At 41.3% G+C, this 20,346-nt stretch overlaps 15 non-coding genes across 15 annotated transcripts; 6 read left to right on the forward strand and 9 right to left on the reverse strand.

Annotated features, from left to right (window-relative positions):
• Positions 1-688: 688 nt before the first annotated feature.
• On the reverse strand, positions 689-762 carry trnam-cau (transfer RNA methionine (anticodon CAU)). Its single transcript has one exon. It is a non-coding gene; the product is annotated as a tRNA-Met (tRNA).
• Positions 763-1,568: 806 nt separating this feature from the next.
• On the reverse strand, positions 1,569-1,642 carry trnam-cau (transfer RNA methionine (anticodon CAU)). Its single transcript has one exon. It is a non-coding gene; the product is annotated as a tRNA-Met (tRNA).
• Positions 1,643-1,737: 95 nt separating this feature from the next.
• trnal-cag (transfer RNA leucine (anticodon CAG)) lies at positions 1,738-1,820 on the forward strand. Its single transcript has one exon. It is a non-coding gene; the product is annotated as a tRNA-Leu (tRNA).
• A 666-nt stretch (positions 1,821-2,486) lies between these two features.
• Positions 2,487-2,560, reverse strand: trnam-cau (transfer RNA methionine (anticodon CAU)). The gene has a single exon. It is a non-coding gene; the product is annotated as a tRNA-Met (tRNA).
• Positions 2,561-3,613: 1,053 nt separating this feature from the next.
• Positions 3,614-3,687, reverse strand: trnam-cau (transfer RNA methionine (anticodon CAU)). The gene has a single exon. It is a non-coding gene; the product is annotated as a tRNA-Met (tRNA).
• A 95-nt stretch (positions 3,688-3,782) lies between these two features.
• trnal-cag (transfer RNA leucine (anticodon CAG)) lies at positions 3,783-3,865 on the forward strand. The gene has a single exon. It is a non-coding gene; the product is annotated as a tRNA-Leu (tRNA).
• Positions 3,866-4,531: 666 nt separating this feature from the next.
• On the reverse strand, positions 4,532-4,605 carry trnam-cau (transfer RNA methionine (anticodon CAU)). Its single transcript has one exon. It is a non-coding gene; the product is annotated as a tRNA-Met (tRNA).
• Positions 4,606-4,700: 95 nt separating this feature from the next.
• Positions 4,701-4,783, forward strand: trnal-cag (transfer RNA leucine (anticodon CAG)). Its single transcript has one exon. It is a non-coding gene; the product is annotated as a tRNA-Leu (tRNA).
• Positions 4,784-5,727: 944 nt separating this feature from the next.
• trnal-cag (transfer RNA leucine (anticodon CAG)) lies at positions 5,728-5,810 on the forward strand. The gene has a single exon. It is a non-coding gene; the product is annotated as a tRNA-Leu (tRNA).
• A 666-nt stretch (positions 5,811-6,476) lies between these two features.
• Positions 6,477-6,550, reverse strand: trnam-cau (transfer RNA methionine (anticodon CAU)). The gene has a single exon. It is a non-coding gene; the product is annotated as a tRNA-Met (tRNA).
• A 95-nt stretch (positions 6,551-6,645) lies between these two features.
• Positions 6,646-6,728, forward strand: trnal-cag (transfer RNA leucine (anticodon CAG)). Its single transcript has one exon. It is a non-coding gene; the product is annotated as a tRNA-Leu (tRNA).
• A 665-nt stretch (positions 6,729-7,393) lies between these two features.
• On the reverse strand, positions 7,394-7,467 carry trnam-cau (transfer RNA methionine (anticodon CAU)). The gene has a single exon. It is a non-coding gene; the product is annotated as a tRNA-Met (tRNA).
• A 95-nt stretch (positions 7,468-7,562) lies between these two features.
• Positions 7,563-7,645, forward strand: trnal-cag (transfer RNA leucine (anticodon CAG)). The gene has a single exon. It is a non-coding gene; the product is annotated as a tRNA-Leu (tRNA).
• A 666-nt stretch (positions 7,646-8,311) lies between these two features.
• Positions 8,312-8,385, reverse strand: trnam-cau (transfer RNA methionine (anticodon CAU)). The gene has a single exon. It is a non-coding gene; the product is annotated as a tRNA-Met (tRNA).
• Positions 8,386-9,338: 953 nt separating this feature from the next.
• On the reverse strand, positions 9,339-9,412 carry trnam-cau (transfer RNA methionine (anticodon CAU)). The gene has a single exon. It is a non-coding gene; the product is annotated as a tRNA-Met (tRNA).
• Positions 9,413-20,346: the final 10,934 nt, after the last annotated feature.

A 20,346-nucleotide genomic window follows, 5' to 3' on the forward strand; every position in this document is an offset into this window, starting at 1 on the left:
ATGAATATGAGAGTAATACTATTACTGCATTTGTTCAACATTAGTCTTAAAAAAACACTGGATTTCAATTACAGTGCATATGAAGAAATGACTCACGACCGACAGATTATGAGACTGACGCGCTGCCTAACTGCGCCAACGTGGCATGTGCTCTGACTCGGGTGAGCGTTGACCCCTAGATTCTAGATCACCTGCCATTCCGTGTAGGTCCAAAAATGCTGCTCACCACTGACCTTCATGTCAGGATGGCCAAGCGGTCTAAGGCGCTGCGTTCAGGTCGCAGTCACCCCTGGAGGCGTGGTTTCGAAACCCACTTCTGACAAACCTAACCTTTGGCTGCGGGCTCAAGCTAGGTTCTTTAACCCTCTGGCAAGTTTATCCAGAAATGCAGTAATGTTGACAAAGCACTGCAATTCAAGGAATGTCATGTAAAACATTACATTAGCATTAACAAGACATGCCATTAGAATGAAAGAATGATATAAGCCTTAACAAAACATTGTAACAACACTGACACATATGACATGAATATGAGAGTAATACTATTACTGCATTTGTTCAACATTAGTCTTAAAAAAACACTGGATTTCAATTACAGTGCATATGAAGAAATGGACAAAGGCATAAAAGGGAATACAGAAAGCAGCTCCTTTATTTACACGGTTCCGTGTATCAAAAAGCACCATTCTGCCCCGTGTGAGGCTCGAACTCACGACCTTCAGATTATGAGACTGACGCGCTGCCTAACTGTGCCAACGAGGCATGTGCTCTGACTCGGGTGAGCGGTGAAGCCCTAGATTCTAGATCATCTGCCATTCCGTGTAGGTGGCCGAGCGGTCTAAGGCGCTGCGTTCAGGTCGCAGTCTCCCCTGGAGGCGTGGGTTCGAATCCCACTTCTGACAAACCTAACCTTTGGCTGCGGGCTCAAGCTAGAGTCTTTAACCCTCTGGCAAGTTTATCCAGAAATGCAGAAATGTTGACAAAGCACTGCAATTCAGTTCATGCTAGAATTAACCAAACATTAAAGTAACACTGACCTGCAGTACATGGCCTTTATAGTAACACTTTAATGCAATGTATGGGATTCTATGGCACTTGGAATTTCAAGTCATGACATTTCAGAAAAAATTGACATGTTGATTGAATCGGATTCAACTGAATTTCACGAAATGACATGTTGTGATGTTTACCGGAAGAAGATGCAGTAGAATTTCATGGCAAGGATTCTTGGAAATTTCTTGGAATGAAATGTCATGGGTTTGGGGGCATGGGGTGGAGTGTCATGACACAAGATTCAAGGAATGTCATGTAAAACATTACATTAGCATTAACAAGACATGCCATTAGAATGAAAGAATGATATAAGCCTTAACTAAACATTGTAACAACATTGACACATATGACATGAATATGAGAGTAATACTATTACTGCATTTGTTCAACATTAGTCTTAAAAAAACACTGGATTTCAATTACAGTGCATATAAAGAAATGGACAAAGACATAAAAGGGAATACAGAAAGCAGCTCCTTTATTTACACGGTCCCGTGTATCAAAAAGAACCATTCTGCCCCTTGTGAGGCTCGAACTCACGACCTTCAGATTATGAGACTGACGCGCTGCCTAACTGCGCCAACGAGGCATGTGCTCTGACTCGGGTGAGCGGTGAAGCCCTAGATTCTAGATCATCTGCCATTCCGTGTAGGTGCAAAAATGCTGCTGTCCACTGGGCGTCATGTCAGGATGGCCGAGCGGTCTAAGGCGCTGCGTTCAGGTCGCAGTCTCCCCTGGAGGCGTGGGTTCGAATCCCACTTCTGACAAACCTAACCTTTGGCTGCGGGCTCAAGCTAGAGTCTTTAACCCTCTGGCAAGTTTATCCAGAAATGCAATAATTATGACAAAGCACTGCAATTCAGTTCATGCTAGAATTAACCAAACATTAAAGTAACACTGACCTGCAGTACATGACCTTTATAGTAACACTTTAGTGCAATGTATGGGATTCTATGGCACTTGGAATTTCAAGTCATGACATTTCAGAAAAAATGGACATGTTGATTGAATCGGATTCAACTGAATTTCACGAAATGACATGTTGTGATGTTTACCGGAAGAAGATGCAGTAGAATTTCATGGCAAGGATTCTTGGAAATTTCTTGGAATGAAATGTCATGGGTTTGGGGGCATGGGGTGGAGTGTCATGACACAAGATTCAAGGAATGTCATGTAAAACATTACATTAGCATTAACAAGACATGCCATTAGAATGAAAGAATGATATAAGCCTTAACAAAACATTGTAACAACACTGACACATATGACATGAATATGAGAGTAATACTATTACTGCATTTGTTCAACATTAGTCTTAAAAAAACACTGGATTTCAATTACAGTGCATATGAAGAAATGGACAAAGGCATAAAAGGGAATACAGAAAGCAGCTCCTTTATTTACACGGTTCTGTGTATCAAATAGCACCATTCTGCCCCGTGTGAGGCTCGAACTCACAACCTTCAGATTATGAGACTGACGCGCTGCCTAACTGTGCCAACGAGGCATGTGCTCTGACTCGGGTGAGCGGTGAAGCCCTAGATTCTAGATCATCTGCCATTCCGTGTAATTTCAAGTCATGACATTTCAGAAAAAATGGACATGTTGATTGAATCGGATTCAACTGAATTTCACGAAATGACATGTTGTGATGTTTACCAGAAGAAGATGCAGTAGAATTTCATGGCAAGGATTCTTGGAAATTTCTTGGAATGAAATGTCATGGGTTTGGGGGCATGGGGTGGAGTGTCATGACACAAGATTCAAGGAATGTCATGTAAACATTACATTAGCATTAACAAGACATGCCATTAGAATGAAAGAATGATATAAGCCTTAACAAAACATTGTAACAACACTGACGCATATGACATGAATATGAGAGTAATACTATTACTGCATTTGTTCAACATTAGTCTTAAAAAAACACTGGATTTCAATTACAGTGCATATGAAGAAATGACTCACGACCGACAGATTATGAGACTGACGCGCTGCCTAACTGCGCCAACGTGGCATGTGCTCTGACTCGGGTGAGCGTTGACCCCTAGATTCTAGATCACCTGCCATTCCGTGTAGGTCCAAAAATGCTGCTCATCACTGACCTTCATGTCAGGATGGCCAAGCGGTCTAAGGCGCTGCGTTCAGGTCGCAGTCACCCCTGGAGGCGTGGTTTCGAAACCCACTTCTGACAAACCTAACCTTTGGCTGCGGGCTCAAGCTAGGTTCTTTAACCCTCTGGCAAGTTTATCCAGAAATGCAGTAATGTTGACAAAGCACTGCAATTCAAGGAATGTCATGTAAAACATTACATTAGCATTAACAAGACATGCCATTAGAATGAAAGAATGATATAAGCCTTAACAAAACATTGTAACAACACTGACACATATGACATGAATATGAGAGTAATACTATTACTGCATTTGTTCAACATTAGTCTTAAAAAAACACTGGATTTCAATTACAGTGCATATGAAGAAATGGACAAAGGCATAAAAGGGAATACAGAAAGCAGCTCCTTTATTTACACGGTTCCGTGTATCAAAAAGCACCATTCTGCCCCGTGTGAGGCTCGAACTCACGACCTTCAGATTATGAGACTGACGCGCTGCCTAACTGTGCCAACGAGGCATGTGCTCTGACTCGGGTGAGCGGTGAAGCCCTAGATTCTAGATCATCTGCCATTCCGTGTAGGTGGAAGTGGCCAGCTGACCATTGGCCGTCATGTCAGGATGGCCGAGCGGTCTAAGGCGCTGCGTTCAGGTCGCAGTCTCCCCTGGAGGCGTGGGTTCGAATCCCACTTCTGACAAACCTAACCTTTGGCTGCGGGCTCAAGCTAGAGTCTTTAACCCTCTGGCAAGTTTATCCAGAAATGCAGTAATGTTGACAAAGCACTGCAATTCAGTTCATGCTAGAATTAACCAAACATTAAAGTAACACTGACCTGCAGTACATGGCCTTTATAGTAACACTTTAATGCAATGTATGGGATTCTATGGCACTTGGAATTTCAAGTCATGACATTTCAGAAAAAATTGACATGTTGATTGAATCGGATTCAACTGAATTTCACGAAATGACATGTTGTGATGTTTACCGGAAGAAGATGCAGTAGAATTTCATGGCAAGGATTCTTGGAAATTTCTTGGAATGAAATGTCATGGGTTTGGGGGCATGGGGTGGAGTGTCATGACACAAGATTCAAGGAATGTCATGTAAAACATTACATTAGCATTAACAAGACATGCCATCAGAATGAAAGAATGATATAAGCCTTAACAAAACATTGTAACAACATTGACACATATGACATGAATATGAGAGTAATACTATTACTGCATTTGTTCAACATTAGTCTTAAAAAAACACTGGATTTCAATTACAGTGCATATGAAGAAATGGACAAAGACATAAAAGGGAATACAGAAAGCAGCTCCTTTATTTACACGGTCCCGTGTATCAAAAAGAACCATTCTGCCCCTTGTGAGGCTCGAACTCACGACCTTCAGATTATGAGACTGACGCGCTGCCTAACTGCGCCAACGAGGCATGTGCTCTGACTCGGGTGAGCGGTGAAGCCCTAGATTCTAGATCATCTGCCATTCCGTGTAGGTGCAAAAATGCTGCTGTCCACTGGCCGTCATGTCAGGATGGCCGAGCGGTCTAAGGCGCTGCGTTCAGGTCGCAGTCTCCCCTGGAGGCGTGGGTTCGAATCCCACTTCTGAAAAACCTAACCTTTGGCTGCGGGCTCAAGCTAGAGTCTTTAACCCTCTGGCAAGTTTATCCAGAAATGCAGTAATGTTGACAAAGCACTGCAATTCAGTTCATGCTATAATTAACCAAACATTAAAGTAACACTGACCTGCAGTACATGACCTTTATAGTAACACTTTAGTGCAATGTATGGGATTCTATGGCACTTGGAATTTCAAGTCATGACATTTCAGAAAAAATGGACATGTTGATTGAATCGGATTCAACTGAATTTCACGAAATGACATGTGTTTGTTTACCAGAAGAAGATGCAGTAGAATTTCATGGCAAGGATTCTTGGAAATTTCTTGGAATGAAATGTCATGGGTTTGGGGGCATGGGGTGGAGTGTCATGACACAAGATTCAAGGAATGCAGTAGATGCAGTAGAATTTCATGGCAAGGATTCTTGGAAATTTCTTGGAATGAAATGTCATGGGTTTGGGGGCATGGGGTGGAGTGTCATGACACAAGATTCAAGGAATGTCATGTAAAACATTACATTAGCATTAACAAGACATGCCATTAGAATGAAAGAATGATATAAGCCTTAACAAAACATTGTAACAACACTGACACATATGACATGAATATGAGAGTAATACTATTACTGCATTTGTTCAACATTAGTCTTAAAAAAACACTGGATTTCAATTACAGTGCATATGAAGAAATGGACAAAGACATAAAAGGGAATACAGAAAGCAGCTCCTTTATTTACACGGTCCCGTGTATCAAAAAGAACTATTCTGCCCCTTGTGAGGCTCCAACTCACGACCTTCAGATTATGAGACTGACGCGCTGCCTAACTGCGCCAACGAGGCATGTGCTCTGACTCGGGTAAGCGGTGAAGCCCTAGATTCTAGATCATCTGCCATTCCGTGTAGCTGCAAAAATGCTGCTGTCCACTGGCTGTCATGTCAGGATGGCCGAGCGGTCTAAGGCGCTGCGTTCAGGTCGCAGTCTCCCCTGGAGGCGTGGGTTCGAATCCCACTTCTGACAAACCTAACCTTTGGCTGCGGGCTCAAGCTAGGTTCTTTAACCCTCTGGCAAGTTTATCCAGAAATGCAGTAATGTTGACAAAGCACTGCAATTCAGTTCATGCTAAAATTAACCAAAAATTAAAGTAACACTGACCTGCAGTACATGACCTTTATAGTAACACTTTAGTGCAATGTATGGGATTCTATGGCACTTGGAATTTCAAGTCATGACATTTCAGAAAAAATTGACATGTTGATTGAATCGGATTCAACTGAATTTCACGAAATGACATGTTGTGATGTTTACCGGAAGAAGATGCAGTAGAATTTCATGGCAAGGATTCTTGGAAATTTCTTGGAATGAAATGTCATGGGTTTGGGGGCATGGGGTGGAGTGTCATGACACAAGATTCAAGGAATGTCATGTAAAACATTACATTAGCATTAACAAGACATGCCATCAGAATGAAAGAATGATATAAGCCTTAACAAAACATTGTAACAACATTGACACATATGACATGAATATGAGAGTAATACTATTACTGCATTTGTTCAACATTAGTCTTAAAAAAACACTGGATTTCAATTACAGTGCATATGAAGAAATGGACAAAGACATAAAAGGGAATACAGAAAGCAGCTCCTTTATTTACACGGTCCCGTGTATCAAAAAGAACCATTCTGCCCCTTGTGAGGCTCGAACTCACGACCTTCAGATTATGAGACTGACGCGCTGCCTAACTGCGCCAACGAGGCATGTGCTCTGACTCGGGTGAGCGGTGAAGCCCTAGATTCTAGATCATCTGCCATTCCGTGTAGGTGCAAAAATGCTGCTGTCCACTGGCCGCCATGTCAGGATGGCCGAGCGGTCTAAGGCGCTGCGTTCAGGTCGCAGTCTCCCCTGGAGGCGTGGGTTCGAATCCCACTTCTGAAAAACCTAACCTTTGGCTGCGGGCTCAAGCTAGAGTCTTTAACCCTCTGGCAAGTTTATCCAGAAATGCAGTAATGTTGACAAAACACTGCAATTCAGTTCATGCTAGAATTAACCAAACATTAAAGTAACACTGACCTGCAGTACATGACCTTTATAGTAACACTTTAGTGCAATGTATGGGATTCTTTGGCACTTGGAATTTCAAGTCATGACATTTCAGAAAAAATGGACATGTTGATTGAATCGGATTCAACTGAATTTCACGAAATGACATGTTGTGATGTTTACCAGAAGAAGATGCAGTAGAATTTCATGGCAAGGATTCTTGGAAATTTCTTGGAATGAAATGTCATGGGTTTGGGGGCATGGGGTGGAGTGTCATGACACAAGATTCAAGGAATGTCATGTAAAACATTACATTAGCATTAACAAGACATGCCATTAGAATGAAAGAATGATATAAGCCTTAACAAAACATTGTAACAACACTGACACATATGACATGAATATGAGAGTAATACTATTACTGCATTTGTTCAACATTAGTCTTAAAAAAACACTGGATTTCAATTACAGTGCATATGAAGAAATGGACAAAGGCATAAAGGGAATACAGAAAGCAGCTCCTTTATTTACACGGTTCTGTGTATCAAAAAGCACCATTCTGCCCCGTGTGAGGCTCGAACTCACGACCTTCAGATTATGAGACTGACGCACTGCCTAACTGTGCCAACGAGGCATGTGCTCTGATTCGAGTGAGCGGTGAAGCCCTAGATTCTAGATCATCTGCCATTCCGTGTAGGTGCAAAAATGCTGCTAACCACTGGCCGTCATGTCAGGATGGCCGAGCGGTCTAAGGCGCTGCGTTCAGGTCGCAGTCTCCCCTGGAGGCGTGGGTTCGAATCCCACTTCTGACAAACCTAACCTTTGGCTGCGGGCTCAAGCTAGGTTCTTTAACCCTCTGGCAAGTTTATCCAGAAATGCAGTAATGTTGACAAAGCACTGCAATTCAGTTCATGCTAGAATTAACCAAAAATTAAAGTAACACTGACCTGCAGTACATGACCTTTATAGTAACACTTTAGTGCAATGTATGGGATTCTATGGCACTTGGAATTTCAAGTCATGACATTTCAGAAAAAATTGACATGTTGATTGAATCGGATTCAACTGAATTTCACGAAATTACATGTTGTGATGTTTACCGGAAGAAGATGCAGTAGAATTTCATGGCAAGGATTCTTGGAAATTTCTTGGAATGAAATGTCATGGGTTTGGGGGCATGGGGTGGAGTGTCATGACACAAGATTCAAGGAATGTCATGTAAAACATTACATTAGCATTAACAAGACATGCCATTAGAATGAAAGAATGATATAAGCCTTAACAAAACATTGTAACAACATTGACACATATGACATGAATATGAGAGTAATACTATTACTGCATTTGTTCAACATTAGTCTTAAAAAAACACTGGATTTCAATTACAGTGCATATGAAGAAATGGACAAAGACATAAAAGGGAATACAGAAAGCAGCTCCTTTATTTACACGGTTCCGTGTATCAAAAAGAACCATTCTGCCCCTTGTGAGGCTCGAACTCACGACCTTCAGATTATGAGACTGACGCGCTGCCTAACTGCGCCAACGAGGCATGTGCTCTGACTCTGGTGAGCGGTGAAGCCCTAGATTCTATTTCATCTGCCATTCCGTGTAGGTGCAAAAATGCTGCTGTCCACTGGCCGTCATGTCAGGATGGCCGAGCGGTCTAAGGCGCTGCGTTCAGGTCGCAGTCTCCCCTGGAGGCGTGGGTTCGAAATCCACTTCTGAAAAACCTAACCTTTGGCTGCGGGCTCAAGCTAGAGTCTTTAACCCTCTGGCAAGTTTATCCAGAAATGCAGTAATGTTGACAAAGCACTGCAATTCAGTTCATGCTATAATTAACCAAACATTAAAGTAACACTGACCTGCAGTACATGACCTTTATAGTAACACTTTAGTGCAATGTATGGGATTCTATGGCACTTGGAATTTCAAGTCATGACATTTCAGAAAAAATGGACATGTTGATTGAATCGGATTCAACTGAATTTCACGAAATGACATGTGTTTGTTTACCAGAAGAAGATGCAGTAGAATTTCATGGCAAGGATTCTTGGAAATTTCTTGGAATGAAATGTCATGGGTTTGGGGGCATGGGGTGGAGTGTCATGACACAAGATTCAAGGAATGCAGTAGATGCAGTAGAATTTCATGGCAAGGATTCTTGGAAATTTCTTGGAATGAAATGTCATGGGTTTGGGGGCATGGGGTGGAGTGTCATGACACAAGATTCAAGGAATGTCATGTAAAACATTACATTAGCATTAACAAGACATGCCATTAGAATGAAAGAATGATATAAGCCTTAACAAAACATTGTAACAACACTGACACATATGACATGAATATGAGAGTAATACTATTACTGCATTTGTTCAACATTAGTCTTAAAAAAACACTGGATTTCAATTACAGTGCATATGAAGAAATGGACAAAGGCATAAAAGGGAATACAGAAAGCAGCTCCTTTATTTACACGGTTCCGTGTATCAAAAAGCACCATTCTGCCCCGTGTGAGGCTCGAACTCACGACCTTCAGATTATGAGACTGACGCGCTGCCTAACTGTGCCAACGAGGCATGTGCTCCGATTCGGGTGAGCGGTGAAGCCCTAGATTCTAGATCATCTGCCATTCCGTGTAGGTGGAAGTGGCCAGCTGACCACTGGCCGTCATGTCAGGATGGCCGAGCGGTCTAAGGCGCTGCGTTCAAGCTGGGGAACAATAGTCCAACAAAGGTGGGGAAGAAGGGAAGAAAAGGGGAAGGAAGAAAAAGAGAGGGGGAAGAAGAGAAAGAAAAAACGAAGAAAAGAAAGGCTGAAATTTGATGTTCAAAGATATGCCTTCATTAGCATAGATCTTATGATACATTTTCCGGTTTCTTCGTGTGTGAAAATCACGCATTTATATCACACTGTTTTCTATTGCAGGTGTGCACCAAGACCGGGGTTCGAATCCAGCTAAAGACAACTTTTTGTAATATTTATTATTTGAATAAATAATCATTATTTTTGATTGCATACTGTTCCCGTTTTAATAAAATATACATATTTAATTTGTTTGTTGTGTTTTTTGATATTCTATCATGAAAAATAATGTTATTTGCATTATTATGCAATGAACAAAGATGCAAATCATTAATTAGTAACTTATATGCTGTAAAATGTTTCACAAGAATAACAAAATGTACAAATTATATTTTTTATATACAAATGTTATATTGTTGCAGTGTACTGATAAAATATTGTTATAATAAAGTAAAAGTAAATAAGCTAAATTTTTTAATGCATACTGTTCCAGTGTTTATAAAATATACATATGTAATTTGTTTGTTGTTTTTTGATATTCTTTCATTAAAAAAAAAATGTTATTTGCATTATTATGCAACGAACAAAGATGCAACCCATTAAATAGTAACTAATATGAAGAATGTCTGTCACAAGAATAACAAAATGGACAAATTATCTTTTTAAATACAAATGTTATATTGGTGCAGTGTACTGATGAAATATTGTGTTATATGAAAGTAAAAGTAAATAAGCAAATTCTTTTTGAATGCATACTGTTCCAGTGTTAATAAAATATACATATGTAATTTGTTTGTTGTGTTTCTTTGATATTCTTTCATAAAAATATATAATTGCCAATGGAACAGTGTTATTATTTAGTAGTTGTTGTATTATTATTGATCTGATTAAGTATTTTTTTAGGTTACATTCAAACAAGACACTTGCAAATCTGTTATTTGTAATGAACAAAGATGCAACCCATTAAATAGTAACTAATATGCTGAAAATGTCAATCACAAGAATAACAAAATGTATAAATTATATTTTTTATATACAAATGTTATATTGTTGCAGTGTTCTGATGAACTAGTGTTATATGAAAGTCAAAGTCAAAAAGAAATCACTTGCCAATTTGTTTTTATTTTCCAATCATGCCAACAGAACAGTAATGAATATTAAAATGTTAAATACTGGTAACATGTTTTAAAAATAAATAAATAAAATGAAGAGTTAAATAGGTTTTCAAAAACAAGAAATAAAAAGTTAAAATGTTAAATAACGTTAAAAAAAACAATTAAATAATATTCAACATGTATTAACTATTTAAACAACTGTTTACACTATATACATGATGCTATATACATGAAAATATATACATTATTTGGAAATGGTTCTCCGCATTTCCTCCAACCACACCTCTTTTGAAACAGTCTCAGTCTGTGGGCAGTACACCCTGCCCCTGTACTGGCTATGTCCTGTAGCACTTGTTTTAAATTGCCCACATTTTTTGCAAGTGTTGGCCTCTACGGTTCTCCTGTAGGGTCTCTTGGGCATGGCGTCTGGATTGGCAGCTGGTGAAGCGGGTAAGCGGGTGCCCTGTACAGCTGTTGGCTGTAACAGTGGCTGTACCATTTGCATCCCCTGGGCCATTGGGATGCCCTGGATCATTTGCACTCCCTGGAACATTGGCACACCCTGGAACATTGGCACAGCCTGGAACATGGGCACACCCTGGAAACCTGGTGCTGATGGTATAAGTATATTTGGTACCATCTGCAGTGATGCTCCAGATGCAGATGGTGTCAGCAACGTCTGACTCTGCGCTGGTGCCTTGGGTCTGAGAGGGGGTCGCCCAACAGAAGTCTGCCTCTGCTTTGCCTGACCAGCTGTACTCTCTGGTAGCTTGTACTGGTGCTGCTCCCCTGGTTGTTCTGGCTCAGTCCGTAGACGTTTGGCTACCTGGAGAGGCTCATGAGCTTCAGGGAGGGGCTGAGGCAACTGAATGCCCTGAAGCAGCACAGACAGCTCCTGCTTTTTCTGTCTTTTGTTATACCACTGAATCAGGGTGTTCTGGTTAACCTCCACCAGCTGCATGGATGTTCCTCCCATCACCAAGCTGTTGCCCAGTACAAGCTGCCTTATCCTGCCATAGTCTTGCAGGATCAGAGACCATCTTGACAGGGCTCCCTTGCCTTTTCTTTTGGGGCTTGGGTGGACAGTGCAAAGTCTGATGAAGATGGTCTCCACCAGACGGCAACAGTCAGGCCACTGAGCAGGTGCGCTGCTTGCACCCAGCACACATCTGGTGGTGCTCTCTACACCAGGGTGAGTGGGCTTCTTCGGGACCTTGAAGCGTCCACTCAGCAGTCTCTTTCGGCATCGACTGTCATACACCACCCGTTCCTTGTCCCGGTCATCCAGGTTCTGCCAAAGAGCAATTATGGTGTTGGCTTCCTGGTTGGTCAGGCTGAGGGCTGTGTGGTCCCGGAGATCCACCAGATATTCTGCCAGCTGGTCCACATGTTGATAACCCGGGATATTTTGGTAGTCAACAGCCTATTAAAAAACACAAACATGCAATACAATTATTACATCACATCTGTCTAATGCATAATTCCATATAGTACAAAGCAGAGAGCGCCATTCTTGACATTTTACAAAGCACCAAATAAATAAAGATGACTTGACTTGATGTGTATTTGCAGCTTACAAATGAATTTAGGCTGTACTTTTAAATGTAAAATATGTGGAAAGTCTGGATTTAAAGCACTGGATGTTAATTCATCATAATTATTCTAGTTAATTTGAAAGACATACAAAAGAGTATTATTTACCGTCTCTTCTTCATCAACATCCTGACCAGCATCCTCTGGCTCTGAGGGGAGAGTTGAAACAGATGTTTCAGAGGGAACAGGTGTGACAGCAGTCCCTGAGGGTCCAGGTGATGAAGGAGACTGTGTGAGGACAAGTCTGGGGTCAGGGATCAGTGAAGGGGATGTGGAGCCCAGTACAGGTGTGGCACTGCTGGTGACCAGGGTGGAAGAACCCAGTGTCAGTGTGGAAGAGGGTGGTGACAGAACAGCCTCCGGATCTGCTATTGTGTGATCCTCGCTGATGTCACAGAAGCCCTCATCTTCATCTCGCTCCTCCACACTGAGGTCCTCAATGAGCTCTGCTGTCTGCTCAGAGTCAGGATTCATGTCCTGCAGTGCCTGACCAGTCTGCTGGAACAGATACTGCACTCCAATGAGCTCACCTGAAATAAAAACAATAAACAAACGGAAATTAAATAGAATGTTGTGTATCATATTTGATACATTAGGCTTTTGTAGTAGCTCATATAGTGTGAGAATATAGAGCTCATCGTCAAGGAGAAAAAAAACAAAACAGTTTTATTTAGAGGCCCAACACGTTTAATTATGTGGGCAAAACATGAAATGAAATGCAATACAATGATGATTGAGAGAAAAGTCTGATGATCATTTTGATATTTACATGAAACATGATTTTCTAATCAAGTGAACCCAAGCTGCTTCAGTCTAGTAACTAGTCATTAAATATTAGTAACAATATACAAGTTATTCTTACAATTACTTTATAAAATCAGTAAAGGTTTCACAATGAAAAGAAACGTGAAGCACGAGCTGAAGGTGGACACTTTTACAATTATACTAAAAGACTATAATCAATCAGACGACAGAGGCCAGGTTTCCTAAAATTTTTTGATCATATTGATCATTTAGAGTCCTTTAGAAACTTGCATATCAATTATGATACAATCGACTCTATAGGGTTAAATCTGACATATAGACGGAGGTTACACAGAAATTGCAAGTTGATAAAATAAAAAATATATAAAATAATTCTCACCGGTGTAACATGCAGGGGGACAAAACGTGGGGACCACTTTCCTGCCAAACAGCTTTTCATAATTGCCGTTTACACAGTGAACAAGTTCTCCTGTGTAGCTGCGCAAAGCTGATGGCTCCGATGACAGGGAAGCAGCCTCCCGGTCCTGGTTCCACCGGTGTAGACCCTCCAGCAGATAAATCTGAAAGTTCAGACTGTTTGCACTGGTCCCTGTAAATAGACACAACAGTGTTTAGGAGGTGTTAAAGGAACACACAAAAACACTTAATGCTCTTTCTTTACACATGCACAGTGTGTGTGACAAAGACAATACCTGGGATGAAACGGTTCAGGTGTAAATGAAAGGACTCGAGAGAAGTGGAGCCTCTGGCACATCTGTAGGTCTTCAGAAGCACGCCTCCCTTGTTTAGGCTCCCTGTCTCTGTATAGAGCACAACACCAGGGGGGTCTTGAATGCATTTCACATGCTTCTTCTGGACATTCCAGATGTGCTCCATCCTTTCTCGGTCCAGGAGAGGAACACCCAGGGAGTCTTTGCCCTTGCTGCTCAGGAGCTCTGTAAGCAGCCGCTCAAGGAGAAGGATGGTAGTCTCCTCTCCACAGGTCCTCCTCCGGCAATGGAGTGCCAGCTCATTCCTGGTAAGATGCTTGTTGACATCTTCATCTGTCAGCGCAGGCCAACCCTGGGATATCAACAGCTCTCTCTTTGCTTTGCGAAGCATAGAAACATCAGCCGCATCCCACTCAAAAATGCACGCTGACAGCCGTGACATGAAGATGGGATACAGCTGATGGGCATCAGTTGTACACCCCATGGCAATCCTGCGCATAAAATGCCAGATGTCCAACCGAATCATGAGATCAGGCCACCCTCTGAATCTGGTTTTCAGCTTGGTCTCACCAACATCAGTGCAGCAGCCACAGTCCACGTACAAAACAGCAGGTGGATCCACACTAGCCTGCTGGTACCTTTTCACCAGACCATCGACCATCATGTCCAGTCCTGCTCCTTCCTGTGCTGTCAGCACACTCATGAGCACCTGACCAAACTCATTGCCAACAGAGGTAAGCCAGAGTCCCGTTCCCCTTGCCGTCCCAGCCAGCTTCTTAGTGATCTGCAGTAGATGACAGGAAGCATGCAATGCAATGAAACATCACACCATCTAGAATATGATACTCATGCTCTGATAATGATATAACAGTAAACACCATAAATTAACAAAAATCCCCTGCTAACCTTTTTAGTAGAATCCATCTTCAAGACTGAACCATACGTAGATGTTATCCTTGCATGGATTTCATCCAGCCTTGTCAGGATGTCTTGGCTGTACACGGTGAGCAGCCACTTGCAGCTTGGGACCACTGTAGGCTCTGGGGGTTCCTGGAATTGTATTTGCAACACCCCGGGTCGTTTGAGGAAGTCCACACATTGGGTGGTGTACCGGGCCATACGCTGGAGCCACTCCACACTGTGGTTCTCACGCAGCTGTTTGATGACCCGCGTGGGACTGTTGCCTAGGCCATGCTCACGCAGGAGCCGAATGACTCTCATATCACAGGCATACCTTAGGAAAAGCAAAATCCACACATTCATATATTTTACGTAATTGATTTGTAAAGTATTTGCAAACATATGTGATGATGGGCTATCAACTGGATGTGGAATTAAAGTGTACTTACTTCCGCGTGAGGATGACCCGAAATTCAGAGCGATGGCCCAGATCCAGCTGTTGCAGGACAGTCTGACTCCAGGACACATGCGAGGCTTTACACTTGGTACAGATGAGGGTTTCTGTGACCATGTTGTACATCCTATCGATGTCCAGAACCTGCCGTGCCCTTTTGTGCAGACCGCCTCCAGTCAGCTGATGCTGCCCGCAGGCAGAATTGGGACAGAGAGCCTTGATCTTCCACAGCTTGTACGGCATCCACAGCAACAGAGCATGACAAAAAAATCTGTCTGGAGCTGGAGCCTGGTTGTAAATAAGTGCTGGCTGTGGTGGGTAATACCAGAGCTGTAGGTTGTCTCGAAGCTCTGGTTTTCCCTTGGGCCCCATTTTAAAAAGCCTGCTGGCAATCCACCTGTGATCCTCTGGTGGCAAAGTGTCCGACCACAAACGATGCAGTCGAACTGCAGATGCATCTTGCAGTAATGCCCCCGAAGGAGTAGTCTGTGAAGGAAAAAGACAAAACATTTAGTCTAGCAGGTCATTTATTTAATTACCGCTTTATCTATCCAAGACTACCCTCATATAAAATAGAAAATATTGGATGTCAAATACGTACTTAAGGTTATAGAATAAAATGTATACATTTGTTCCAATAGTTTTCAGAATTGTGTCAGCTGCTAGCACTAATTTGTGTGACTCTACTGAGTTGTGACAGTTAATATGCAAATTCAATTATTTTGGACCAATAAAATTTGAAATTACTTACCGAGACAACATGCAATGAAATATAATATATGTTGCATATATAACAAGAGAAAGAAACAGTCATAACTGTCCAATAATTTTAACTAATCCTAGATGGAATTATACAATACTGTTTAAAGGTCTATGTTCAGTAAGATTCTTTTTGTTTTTGAAATATGATTAAAATACAGTCAAAAACAGTAATAGTGGGAAATAATATTGCAATTTAGGATCGCCGCTTATTTGAATCTGTTTTCAAAAGTATTTACAGTTTTTTTCAATCGCTAACAAGCGCTTACCCATACTTCAGATACTTTTTCCTAAACTCTTAACACAGACTCACACCAACAAAACACAATTGGCCAAATGGATAATTTTCTTCTCAATAACACATTTTGTTACAGATTTTTATGATTGTTTACACACTAAAATAAAAATTTCCACGCAATTTGCAAAATTCTACTCCAATGAGCAAAACCCCTCCACAGATTTGCACAACATTACACACAATGTCTGTTTTACCCTTTTAGCAAAACATTACACACAGTGATTTGTAAAACTCTACACACATTTTCACACCTTAGACACAGATAAGGATTGTGAGGTTACTTCCTTGTCATTACAAAGCCCCGGATTGCCATTGACCACACTAATGAATGAATTGGATATGCACATCCATCAGGAGTGGAAGCACACATGTGCTAATTTGAAAACGCATCACTCAGGAGTGCTATAAAAGGCAGCAGGTGAGTTCACCTGTCTTCAACAAAAATGGAAGGAGCTAGAAGAAGAAGAAGAAGAAGAGTGAGAATAAGAGGGGGGGCTCAAAGAGGAGATGAAGGAGGTAGAGGAAGAGGAGAAGGAGGTAGAGGAAGAGGAGAAGGAGGTAGATGAAGAGGAGAAGGAGGTAGAGGAAGAGGAGAAGGAGGTAGATGAAGAGGAGAAGGAGGTAGAGGAAGAGGAGAAGGAGGTAGAGGAAGAGGTGAAGGAGGTAGATGAAGAGGAGAAGGAGGTAGAGGAAGAGGAGAAGGAGGTAGAGGAAGAGGAGAAGAAGGTAGAGGAAGAGGTGAAGGAGGTAGATGAAGAGGAGAAGGAGGTAGAGGTTTTCAAAATTGCGTGTAAACAATTGAAAAAAACTGTAAATATATACTAACTCTTCATTTCAAAATAGAACACATCTTTCTCTGCACACACTAACTTTACCAAAACACTGGAAATCTGACTCAGAATGAAATTATTCTGTCAAAGAATAACACTTGTTTTCACTTCACAAGGTACATGCAGTCAATCAAAGTACTAGGGTTTCAAAATACTGGCTATTGTATTACAAAAACTTCATAGACTTTTGTGTTTCAGTTTTACAGGTATTTGCATACAAAACATGCAATCCACCATTTTTACACTAAATTTATTGGTTGGGAACTGTATGTCCACATGTACAGTATTCCAGTAAAAAGCAAATCAGTTTTTTTTCCCTTTACTGTTTACCAGCCTCTCTTAGCGAAAGACCGTGGTTGATTACATGGTCAATGAGAGTGGCACGAATTTTATCACTGACTACTGTTCTTGCAGCCTTTGGAAGTGCTTAGGCCTGCTCTTCTCCCTGGCCCTGCTCCTCTCACTGCACCTCTCATCTCTCACTGCACCTCTCACTGCACATCTCACTGCACCTCTCACTGCACATCTCACTGCACATCTCACTGCACCTCTCGCACATCTCACTGCATCTCTCACTGCACATCTCACTGCACATCTCACTGCACCTCTCACTGCACCTCTCACTGCACATCTCACTGCACATCTCACTGCACATCTCACTGCACATCTCACTGCACATCTCACTGCATCTCTCACTGCACATCTCACTGCACATCTCACTGCACCTCTATCTGCACATCTCACTGCACCTCTCACTGCACCTCTCACTGCACCTCTCACTGCACATCTCACTGCACATCTCACTGCACCTCTCACATCTCACTGCACCTCTCACTGCACATCTCACTGCACCTCTCACTGCACATCTCACTGCACATCTCACTGCATCTCTCACTGCATCTGTCACTGCACATCTCACTGCACATCTCACTGCATCTCTCACTGCACCTCTCACTGGGCCTGCTCTTCTCCCTGGGCCCCTTGCTCTTACTCTTCCTCGTCCAGACATTACAGTGTTTGTCTTTTTCTGTTTCCAAAAACATCACTCCTCAAAGTCCTCCTTTTAATGTATAAGTGTCAATGTAACAGAAAAAAATAACCCCTGCCACTGAGTCTAAGCCAGACTGGAATCAGCTATGGTTGGCCCAATTTACCCAACATAAATCAGGTGTGTGTCAATTATTCAATTGTTTGTTTATTATCAGCTGAGATATATTGTTTTTGAACTGATATCATTGAAGAAGCCGAGGTTTTTATAGTGTATCTAAGGTTTGGAATATTGTTTTTGCTATTGTGGGGTGGTGTGTGTTAACATTTGTAAATACTACAAAAACAATCCATAATTTTGTTGGGAGGTATAGCTTGTCTGTTAAGAAAATGTAAGCATTGTGGAAATGTGTTCACTGACTGCATATTGTGTGAAAACTGTATATTATTGCTCTTAATTCATTATGATAAGATTTCCTGCATACAAAATATATTTCTAAAAAGTGCACAGATGTGGAATGTGTCTTAGAATGCAATGTGGATTATGCCAGTACTTACAGAGACAGTGGTGCTTGGTGTAGGGGCACTGGACACTGCTGCGCTGGGTTGGTCAACAGCCTGAGATGTTTCCTGGAATACAAAATATGTTTCTAAAAAGTGCACAGATGTGGAATGTATCTTAGAATGCAAGTTTCTAAAAAGTGCACAGATGTGGAATTTGTCTTAGAATGCAATGTGGATTATGCCAGTACTTACAGAGACAGTGGTGCTTGGTGTAGGGGCACTGGACACTGCTGCGCTGGGTTGGTCAACAGCCTGAGATGGTCTCCTAGCCACACTCAGATTTGGCTTTGCAGCAGCAATGTGGGACCCACCAAATCTTGGTTTGGTAAACTAAAAAAGGGCAAAACAATTTCAATGAAAAGACAAATTGAATTGTAACAGCACATTGGCCAAAGATATAATAAAATGTAAAATGAGAAAATATCTATTGATCCTATCATTCATTATATAACTAAAGGACCTGCTTTCTTTCTTTAACTTATTTTTTTGTCTGTGTATTACCACACTCTACTACTTATACAGATTGAAATAAGCACAGTTAGAATAGAAAAATGTGTGGGAAGGTATTGCTAGAATGTGAGTATATAGTAATTTAACAAGTACCTTTTAAAAATGACTTAAAATCAAAAATAGTTTGCACATAGTTTGTAAGAGAAAGTGTTTATTAACAGTAATGAAGGTTACCCTTGAAATGGCAACAAAGCAGATTCATGATGACTTAATTAATAATACGTGTATAATTAATTGTGCATAAGTGGAATGTTACCTGAGAAATACAGAATGAAAGACGTAGCTTCAGTAGCCAGTTGGAAAAATCAAGAGAGATGCCATGAAGGACGCGAGTGTCCTTTAACCCATAATGGCAAAGCCCAATTAGAGAGGAAGAGGAGAATGCAAGAGCAGAGCCCAGAGAAGAAAGAGAGATCACATAGGTTACATTGTTCTTTCACCATTTTACTTGATCTAAACCAACCTGAGACAGTGAAACTGACCAATAAGCAGACTACAGCCGCCCCTGTACAAGGTGTCACAGCTGGCAGGTAGGTGTAAAAACATACCAGCCATTTCCACTGAACTTAAACCTTTATACTAAACGTATATTAAAACTGCAATTATATATATATAAAAAAAATGTTATTACCTTTGACAAACTTATATATAAGTTTTAATTTTAGAAGTAGGCTGGGGTGGGAGCTGACGCTGACTCTGAGCCATGACCTCCTGTGCTGGTCCAGTAGCGGCAGACCGTTGTTCAACAACCCTTGGTGTTTGTCCAATAGAGGCTGTGGCCTGCTTAAGACAACCACAAAAATACATAGGCTACAATAATTGTTGAACGAGAAGAATTTGTTCAGTAAATTATACATATATAAAAAAAATACAAGTTACATCTTTACATTGTTACCTTTTAAGTGTGAAAACCACATATGCACTTTGGGACCGCTCCGAGCAAGGTTGTCTGGCCGCGAGACTGCATCGGACATCTTTCAATCTGTAAACATTATCACACATATAACATAGAATACATGCATTTCTAACTTATCAGTATGAATGCCACATTAATTTATTGTAGTCTGTCATTTATTTTTATTCATGTTCTTTGAAGGGGAGATACAAACTGTAAAATTAGAGATAAAGAGTGAGTAAAGTTTGTATCCTCCTTTAAAAGAACAAGAGAGGAACATTTCACACCTTCAAAAAAACATCCATTCACTCAACATCCCCACCCCCAC

The sequence above is a fragment of the Siphateles boraxobius genome, unplaced genomic scaffold (genome assembly GCF_051911475.1).
Source record: "Siphateles boraxobius isolate OS27281-9 unplaced genomic scaffold, OSU_SipBor_1 63, whole genome shotgun sequence".
NCBI classification, from domain to species: Eukaryota; Metazoa; Chordata; class Actinopteri; order Cypriniformes; family Leuciscidae; genus Siphateles; species Siphateles boraxobius.